The sequence below is a fragment of the Triticum aestivum genome, chromosome 4D, assembly GCF_018294505.1.
Source record: "Triticum aestivum cultivar Chinese Spring chromosome 4D, IWGSC CS RefSeq v2.1, whole genome shotgun sequence".
Classification (NCBI taxonomy): domain Eukaryota; kingdom Viridiplantae; phylum Streptophyta; class Magnoliopsida; order Poales; family Poaceae; genus Triticum; species Triticum aestivum.
The window spans coordinates 233,447,120-233,457,272 of NC_057805.1; positions in this window are offsets into that span (position 1 = coordinate 233,447,120).

Here is a 10,153-nt window from a genome sequence, read left to right on the forward strand (position 1 = left end):
CCAACATGGCCTTCCATCGGAAAAGGCATCATTGGCGGTTGCGAAGCCAGCGCGCTACCCCCTCCTCTTCCCTGAGCACTACGACCTCTGCCCCGGCCTCGCCCACGGCCTCGCCCCCTCCCCCTTCCCCTCGCGGCCAGCTCCACCACCGCGGGCTCAGGAGGGGGAGTGACGCGCTGTCGAGCGGCGACCCTCGCCGCCACCGTCAAGGGACCAGGATTCCCTTTCTCCATGGCAAGTGAAAGGAAGAAGCAGAAGCGAGAGGAGATGGATGACAGAAGAGTGTGGGACGCCATCCCACCTTCCCCCTCATTATAAAGGGGCGGGGTCGGGGCTCTGCCGCCCTGCTTGGCCAATCCAGCCACCAGAGGCGCAGGGAATCGGGACCGACCCGCTGCCCCAACCAGCGACGACCCGGTTTCCCGCCTCCACCGCTTGCCACCCCAAGTGCATGGAGGACGCGTGGCGAACGTGCAGAATCGAGGGGACATGTGAGGCAATCTCTCCCCACCCCGTGATCATGGGGTGTGGACTCCTTGAAGACCGCGACCCGGCCCCGCGCGGTAAATGAGCCGCGCCTCCACGCCTCCCTCTTTTTATGGGGAAGGCGCTAGCCGCCTCTTTATCACGATATGACGCATGCATGCGGGAATCGCCCCACGCATGCAGCCCACGTCATGCGCACGCCTCAACGCCGTGCCATGCCGCACGCGGGTCGTGGGAAGCGAAGCGCGCGAAAAGTTTTACCGCGGTAAAAAAACCGCCCCGCCTGCCCGCGCACCATTTTCGGCCTGGCCCAACAACGCGCCGCGCTTATGTGTGGCCTAGGCCCGGGGCTCCTGTCGGTGTACAAAAGAAGGGGCGCACCTTTGTACCCCTTTACCTATGCATGGGCATTCGGAGCCGCGCCCGCGGTCACACCAAGCAGAACAGGGGACGTAAACCAAGGCACAACCAAAGCCAAGACAGCCAGAGCAACGCCAAGACCAAGAAGGCAAAGAAGCAGAGGGGCAGAGCAGTTTCCCCTGGCAAGACCCTTGCCGGGGACTGCCTCAGCAGCCCCGACAAGACTCTTGCCGGGGCAGCACGCCCAAGCACCAATAGGGCAAGCCACCCTTGAGCCCACGTCCCCAACACCATGAGCCACGTGGGGCCACGGCTCGGGAGGCACCTTTGTGGTGACATGCAGATCTTTGTGAAGACATATTCAAGATCAGATGAGGATCAGAGGACAATGACCCTCGACAAGATCCTTGCCGAGGAGAGCCACGAGACCCCCCGGCAAGATTCTTGTCGGGGACGACAGTGCGCCACGGCAAGCCCTTGCCGCCCCCCCGGCAAGGCTCTCGCTGAAGACGCCAGCAGGACCACTGCCAGGCCCGCACCAGCCTAGTCTCCACCGCCATTCACATGCAGTTGCCAGCCCAAACCAGCTGGGCAGGCACCTGCGTGGCAACATGCAGCTTCCAGGCCAAGTCAGCAGGCGCCTGCGTGGCGGCATGCAGATCTTCGTGAAGGCCCTACCATCGCGCCACCTCAGCTGCCTGCCTGCCTACATGGCGCCGCACGCATCGCTGGCCAGGGCGCGTGTCGAAGCAAGGAGGAGCAGCGACGGACGGGACGGGCCTCACCCCCGTCCCCGATAAAGCTAGGGGACACTTTAGCGGCACATTAAATGCAACTTGTCCTGTAATGCGAGCGATAAGCTCGCAATACTGTACGCCTTTCCACCTCCTATATGCCACTGTGGCAGCCCCTTTCGTCTATAAAAGGAGGCCCATGGCATACTGGGAAAGGATTCGGCTCTTTTGAACCACACACTCACCATAGCTAGTTCGAGAGCTCAAGAACTCTCTGAAATACACCCACCAAAGCAGGACTATGGTTTTATGCATCCTCGCGGCCCGAACCTGGGTAAACGATCCTTGTGCTGACTATTGATCCTGCTCTTCTCGCAACCCTGCGCCCCGGCAACCATAGTAGGGATTCTTGTGATCCCATAGGTGTCATTCCACACCGACATGTTGGTTCTTCGAGTCTCTTGGTTCGTCAATCTCTGACTTAAGCTGATGCTTCAATCTTGGTCTTGTGCCTCTGCACAGTTGGGCAACAGACCCAGGGTTTGTTACACTGACAATTACTGGCAATCGAAGCCATAATTGCAGGTCGGTTACTACCCCCATTCATCTTCTTCATTTACTCGACCCTCGATAATCTGCATAGGGCAACTGCTCCTTCCCCGTTCCCCTGGTTACATCTGCAACTCCTTTGGAAGCCATGGTCGACGTGTTGGTCCCTGCTTTGTTTCCCTATTCTGCCAGTCGTCCTCCTCCACCTCCTCTCTCTCTCTCTCTCTCAAATCCATATGGCTCGTGATTCATGAAGTTTCTAACTAATTTGTGGCAGTCTCTTTGCTGGACCAACAGATCAGAGAGACTTCCTCTATCTTAACTTATTTACATTATACTGGTGATAGAACAGTATGTATGCTCAATTTCGGATTATTCTTATGTGGTATTAGTAGCATATATGGTACTTCTTTCATCCAACGTTGAATTGACATGTAGGGAGAAGTTGTCTCCATATTTCACATGCAGACATGCATACCTTTTACAACATCCCCAACAGAAACTCCTATTTTTCTCTTTACTCATGCGTCAACCATGGAGGAAGGAATGAGGAGTTGTTGAAGTTGAACTACTGATTAGGTACTTCCTCCTCTAATTTAGGCTGTAAGTTGCCTCTGATCCCTGGTTTGTACTGTGCGCGATTTAGTGATGTCGTTTCTCCTTATATCTTTGGTAGCTTTGTGGTTGTTCCAATCGATTAGGAATAAGTTTATCTGATGAGATGATGTTTCAGGTTTCAACCCCTGGTTGGGGAAGAGACATGAGATCATATCGAACATCGATGACTAGCTCGAGGGATAAATCCCTTTGTGTTACCGTCAGAAAATAAGGTGATCTGTATCTCATGAGAAATTTCTCTGGTATGATGATTTCAACTATTTTGCACCTGGGTGGCTAGGTGATTTTGTGACTGCTTCCCTCAGGTGATCTCTCCTTACATGCTATTTAATGTTCTCTCCATGACTTCTGTTTTCTAACTTAAAAGTATCGGCATGTATGATCACTGGATCTCGTTTTCTAATGCACAAGTTGTAATTTGCTGCTATCTCCCATCCCGTGTGTATTTGTTTTGGTGAATTTACGGATTTGTTTAACTACTAAAATTATTTCTGATTTGTGCTACTCAGTCTACTTGATCGAAGACAATGGCTATTGTGCATGGAAAAGGATTAAATTTTTGACTCCAGTAGTACCAATGCGTGGGTTTTCTCCATTCTTGCAGTAACTTTGTATTTTGGCTATGTGGTGGCATCTACATTATGAGCAACTGGACACAGTGGTTCTGCTTTTGGAAAATAAAATTGTACTAGCGTGTGTTATTTAAAGATTAGGGTATGCATAGCTATCAACGTATTGGAAAACTTTTTTATAACTTGACGATTCAATGTGGATATGGTGAATTATATATTTTCATTTCTTAGGCGTAGAGATACATTTTTTATTGCAAAAATATCTAAACTTCTCCTGTGTAAAGGAATTAATACAAAATTCTATGTTCGCCTAAAATGGTACATTGTTAATATTACTCTTAAACAAATGTTTCATGATAAGCAACTATGAAAACAATTGTTATATGATTTGATTCTTATTCTACATGATGTACTTATATTTCATAAACCTTTAAGGCATGAATGTAGATGGTAGCATATCACTTAAATTGCAAAATTGTGAGAGAAAATCCATATACTCCCAACGTCCCAAAATAAGTGGTTTTAGTTCAAATTTGAACTAAAACCACAACATTTAATTTTTGGTTAGAGGTAGTAAACAAATGTATAGAAGTTGCCTTATATTCCTAACAACTAAATGCAAAAAGGTGGGCGCAGCAATGCGCGTCATCAAAGATCTAGTAAGTCATTAGCTCGCTCCTTTGTTCCGGAGAACGGAGTTTTAGTCATCTTGCCCATGAGGCATGGTTTGCAAGCATCAAATGATTCATAATCAAGTGATCCCAAATGTCCATCCGCATGGAGTTTCTTCATGCGATTTACACCAATATGACCTAAATGGCAGTGCCACAAGTCTGTTGCACTATCATTATCAACTTTGCATCTTTTGGCATCAATATTATGAATATGTGTATCACTACGATCGAGATTCAACAAGAATAGACCATTCATCAAAGGTGCATGACCATAAAAGATATTACTTATATAAATAGAACAACCATTATTCTCTGAATTAAATGAATAACCGTCTCGCATTAAACAAGATCTAAATATAATGTTCATGCTCAACGCTGGCACCAAATAAGAATTATTGAGGTCTAAAACTAATCTCGGAGGTATATGTAGAGGTAGCGTGCCGACGGGGATCACATCGACCTTGGAACCATTTCCGACGCGTATCGTCACCTCGTCCTTAGCCAATCTTTGTTTATTCCGCAGCTCCTGTTTCGAGTTACAAATATGAGCAACCAAACCAGTATGAAATACCCATGTGCTACTACAAGCATTAGTAAGGAACACATCAATAACATGTATATCAAATATACCTTTGTTCACTTTGTCATCCTTCTTATCCGCCAAGTATTTGGGGCTGTTCCGCTTCGAGTGACCATTCCCTTTGCAGTAGAAGCACTCGGTTTCATGCTTGGGTCCAGCTTTGGGCTTCTTCACAGGAGCGAAAACTTGCTTGCCATTATTCTTGAAGTTCCCTTTCTTTCCCTTGCCCTTTTTCTTGAAACTAGTAGTCTTGTTAACCATCAACACTTGATGCTCCTTCTTGATTTCTACCTCCGCGGCCTTAAGCATTGGAAGAGCCTGGGAATCATTTTCGTCATTCCTTGCATACTATTGTTCATAACGAAGCCTTTGTAGCTTGGTGGCAGTGACTAGAGAACTCTGTCAATAACACTCTCAACTGGAAGATCAATTCCCAACTGAGTCAAGTGGTTATGATACCCAGACATTTTGAGTATGTGTTCGCTGACAAAACTATTCTCCTCCATCTTGCAGCTATAGAACTTGTTGGAGACTTCATATCTCTCAACCCGGGCATTAGCTTGAAGTATTAACTTCAACTCTTGGAACATCTCATATGCTTCATGACGTTCAAAACGTCTTTGAAGTCCTGGTTCTAAGCCGTAAAGCATGGCACACTGAACTTTTGAGTATTTATTAGATCGAGTCTGCCAGACGTTCATAGCATCTGCAGTAGCTCCTGCAGTAGGTTTGTCAACTAGCGGTGCATCAAGGACATAATTCTTCTGTGCAATAATAATGATAATCCTCAAGTTACAGACCCAGTCCCTGTAGTTGCTATATCTTTCAACTTAGCTTTCTCTAGGAACACATTAAAATTCAGGGGAACGGTAGCACGGGCCATTGATCTAGAACATAGATATGCACACATTATTAAGACTAAGTTCATGAAATTAAGTTCAATAAATCAAATTACTAATGAACTCCCACTTAAATTAACATCCCTCAAGTTATCTAAGTGATACATGATCCAAATCAACTAACCCATGTTCGATCATCATGTGAGATGGGGTAGTCATCAATGGTGAACATCTCTATGTTGATCATATCTACTATATGACTCATGTTTGACCTTTCGGTCTCCGGTGTTCCGAGACCATGTCCGTACATGCTTGGCTCATCAAGTTTAATCCAAGTATTCTACTTGTGCAAAACTGGCTTACACCCGTTGTATGTCAACGTAGAGTCTATCACACCCGATCATCACGAGGTGCTTCGAAACGACAAACTTTAGCAACAGTGCATACTCAGGGAGAACACTTTTAACTTGAAATTTAGTGAAGGGATCATCTTATAATGCTACCTCCGTTCTAAGCAAAATAAGATGCATAAAGGATAAACATCACATGGAATCAAAATATGTGACATGATATGGCCATCATCATCTTGTGCTTTTGATCTCCATCTCCAAAGCATCGTCATGATCTCCATCGTCACCGGCTCGACACATTGATCTCCATCGTTGCGTCGGGGTCTTCTCACCAACTATTACTTCTACAACTATTGCTAAGGTATAGTGATAAAGTAAGGCAATTACGTGGCACTTGCATTTCATACAATAATTAAGAGAGAACCCCAAGGCTCCTGCCAGTTGTCGATATTACAAAACATCATCTTCTCATACAACAACGTACATCACATCATATCTTGACCATATCACATCACAACATGCCCTGCAAAAACAAGTTAGACGTCCTCTACTTTGTTGTTGCAAGTTTTATGTGGCTGCTACGGGCTCTAGCAAGAACCGTTCTTACGTACGCAAAACCACTACAGTGATTATCAAGTTTGCTATTTTAACCTTCTTCGAGGACCGGCCATAGTCAAATTTGATTCAACTAAAGTTAGAGAAACAGACACCCACCATGCACCTTTATGCAAAACAAGTAGCATGTTAGTTGGTGGAACCGGCCTCATGTGCGTGGACATGTAAGGTTGGTCTGGGCTGCTTCATCCATAATGCCGCCGAATCAAAATAAGACGTTGGTGGTAAGCAGTAGACCATCACCGACCACAACTTCTTTGTGTTTTACTCATGCATAACATCTACGCATAGACCTGGCTCATGATGCCACTGTTGGGGAACGTTGCATGGAAAACAAAAAATTTCTATGCACACACAATATCTATCCATGGAGATGCATAGCTACGAGAGGGGAGAGTGTGTCTACGTACCCTTGTAGACCATTAAGAAGAAGCGTTTATCAATGCGGTTGATGTAGTCGTACACCTTCATGATCCGCCAGATCAAGTACCAAACGTACGCCACCTCCGCGTTCAACACAAGTTCAGCTCGATGACGTCCTCGCCTTCTTGATCCAGCAAGACGGGCAAAGTAGTAGATGAGTTCCGGCAGGACGACGGCGTGGTGATGGTGGTGATGCAACTATGTCCGCAGGGCTTCGCTAAGCACTATGAAAATATGACCAAGGATGAACTAGAGGGAGATGGGAGCCGCACACGGCTAGGGAATCATTTTGTGTCTTGCCCCTCTCCCTCCACACACATATATATATAGGTGGGGGGGGGGAGGAGGGGAGGCAGCCTAGGGCAACCCCAAGGGGGCCGGTGGCCACCATTGGCCCCTGCCCTAGCCGTGCCCCTTCCTTTTTGGGCGCGCGAGAGGAAGGCAAGAGGGGATGGCCCCCCTTTCCTTTCTCTTAGGTGGAGGGAAGGCAGGAGGGGCTAGCCCCCCTCCTAGGGCCTCCCGGAACCCGTTCCGGTGATCCGATGACTACCCGATACATTCCGAAACCTTTCCAGTGACCAAATAGCATCGTCCTATATCGGAGGACAATGCTATAAATATTTACCTCCGGACCATTTCGGAGCTCCTCGTCATGTCCGTGATCTCATCTGGGACTCCGAACAACATTCGGTCATCAACTCACGTAACTCATATAATACTATATCATCAATGAACATTAAGCGTGTGAGGGAGTCCTGGACTAAGGGGTCCTCGGGCGTCCGGCCTGTTATCCATGGGCCGGACTGATGGGCTGTAAAGACATGAAGGCCGAAGACAGTACCCGTGTCTGGATTGGACTCTCCTTGGCGTGGAAGGCAAGCTTGGCGACCAACTATGAAGATTCCTTAATATGTAACCGACTCTATGTAACCCTAGACCCCCCCGGTGTCTATATAAACCGGAGGATGTAGTCCGGAAAGGATAGACTCATTACCATAGTCATACAGGCTAGACTTCTAGGGTTTAGCCATTACGATCTCGTGGTAGATCAACTCTTGTAACACTCATATTCATCAAGATCAATCAAGCAGGAAGTAGGGTATTACCTCCATAGAGAGGGCCCGAACCTGGGTAAACATCGTGTCCCCTGTCTCCTGTAACCATCGATCCTAGACGCACAGTTCGGGACCCCCTACCCGAGATCCGCCAGCTTTGACACCGACATTGGTGCTTTCATTGAGAGTTCCACTGTGCCCTCGACAAAAAGGTTCGATGGCCCCTTCAATCGTCGGTAGTGACGCCGTCCAAGGAGAAACCTTCCTCCCTGGACAGATCTTCGTGTTCGGCGGCTTCGTACTGCGGGCCAACTCGCTTGGCCATCTGGAGCAGATCGATAGCTACGCCCCTGGCCATCAGGTCAGATTCGGAGGCTTGATCTACGTCGCGGACGTCCGTAGAGACCTGATCTTCGACGGATTCAAGACCGCGACGATCGCTCCCCCTCGCTCTGATTAACATGACCTAAATCTGTCATCGGATCACATCCAGGAGATGGTTCCTGTTGCTGCAACGGCCGTAGAACCGGAGCAGATCGTGCCATCCGAGGCCATAGAGTCCGCGGCGTTGGAGCTGCACACAAACTCGACACCCTGCAATATTTTCATCAACGGAACTCCGGACTCGTCTCCGGCCATAAGTTCCGGACCATGTACGCTTGCGGACACTGAGCTGGATCGGTTATCGATTTTTGAATTCAGCGCCGCAGACATCTTCCAGCACTCACCTTTGGATGACGTGCTAAACTCTTTAAAGAATTTGTCCTTGGAGGAGGACTCACTGCCGATCTTTGTTCGGTTCGAGCTAGAGGCTGACGATGGGGAATTTTGCTTCCCACCCGCCACCCACTTCATAGCCACGGTCGATGAGTTAACCGATGTGCTTGATTATGGCTCCGAAGACATCGACGGTATGGACGACGATGCCGACAAGGAGCAAGGCCAAGACCCGCCATTCACTGGACGTTGGACGACCACCTCTTCGTAGGATGTGTACATGGTTGACACGCCTAAAAAAGCTAGCGACGATGACAAAGAAGATCCAGTTGCGAATAAACCTTCTGAGACACAGCCCAAGCGCCGGCGCCCTAAACGTTGTTCTAAGCCTTGTCACTCAAAAGATGGCAACACTGACACCGGAGAAAATAGTACTCCGGGCGACGCCGAAAACAATGAAGATCCTGTTGGAGCAGCATCCGAATAGGAGGAACAAGACAATGGGCAAGTTAACCCTGATAAACAGGCCATGCCCAATGACCTGGATGACGATAGTTATCGTCTAGTCTCCGAGGATGAGGAGAGCCTCGGCAGCGAGGATTTCATCGTGCCTGAGGCACCCCTCGAGCAGGAGAGCTTCAAACGCCAGCTAATAGCTACTGCTAGAAGCCTGAAGAAAAAGGAGCAGCAGCTCCAGGCCGATCAAGACCTACTCATTGACAGATGGACTGATGTCCTGGCAGCCGAAGAATACGGCCTCAAGCGCCCAGCCAAGAGTTACCCGAAGCGCAGACTGCTACCTCAGTTCGATGAGGAGGCACCAGATCCCGTACCTCCCTCACGCAATGCAGAACGACCACCACGTGGTCGGGATAGTGCAGCGGACCGACCACCCCGCGGTCGGGATAAAACGGCAACTCAGGCCGAACAACAGCCCGCCCCACCGCCTCGTAAAAACAAAGACATAACAGCTCAGGACCATACATACGACCTTCGGCAGGACCTGGACAGTAGAGAAGGACACACTAGATCAATCTACGGATCGCGAGGACGCTTCCCGACTCGGGATGATGGCTACCTATTCGGACGTGACAAACCTAGTCACGCCTGGGCCGATAACCGCAGACGGACTTCATCGGAGGTGCGCCGTGATGCGGCCCGATATAGAGGCGCCGCACACCCCCTCTGCTTCACAGATGAAGTACTGGATCACGAATTCCCTGAGGGGTTCAAGCCCGTCAATATCGAATCATACGACGGAACAACCGATCCTGCAGTATGGATTGAGGATTTTATTCTACACATTCATATGGCCCGAGGAGACGACCTCCACGCCATCAAATACCTCCCACTAAAACTAAAAGGGCCAGCTAGACACTGGTTAAATAGCCTGCCTTAAAATTCCATCGGCAGTTGGGAGGACTTGGAAGAAGCTTTTCTTGACAACTTCCAAGGTACTTATGTCCGGCGACCACACGCTGATGACTTAAGTCATATAGTTCAACAACCTGGAGAATCAGCCAGAAAATTCTGGACTAGGTTCCTAACCAAAAAGAACCAGATCGTTGACTGTCCCGATGC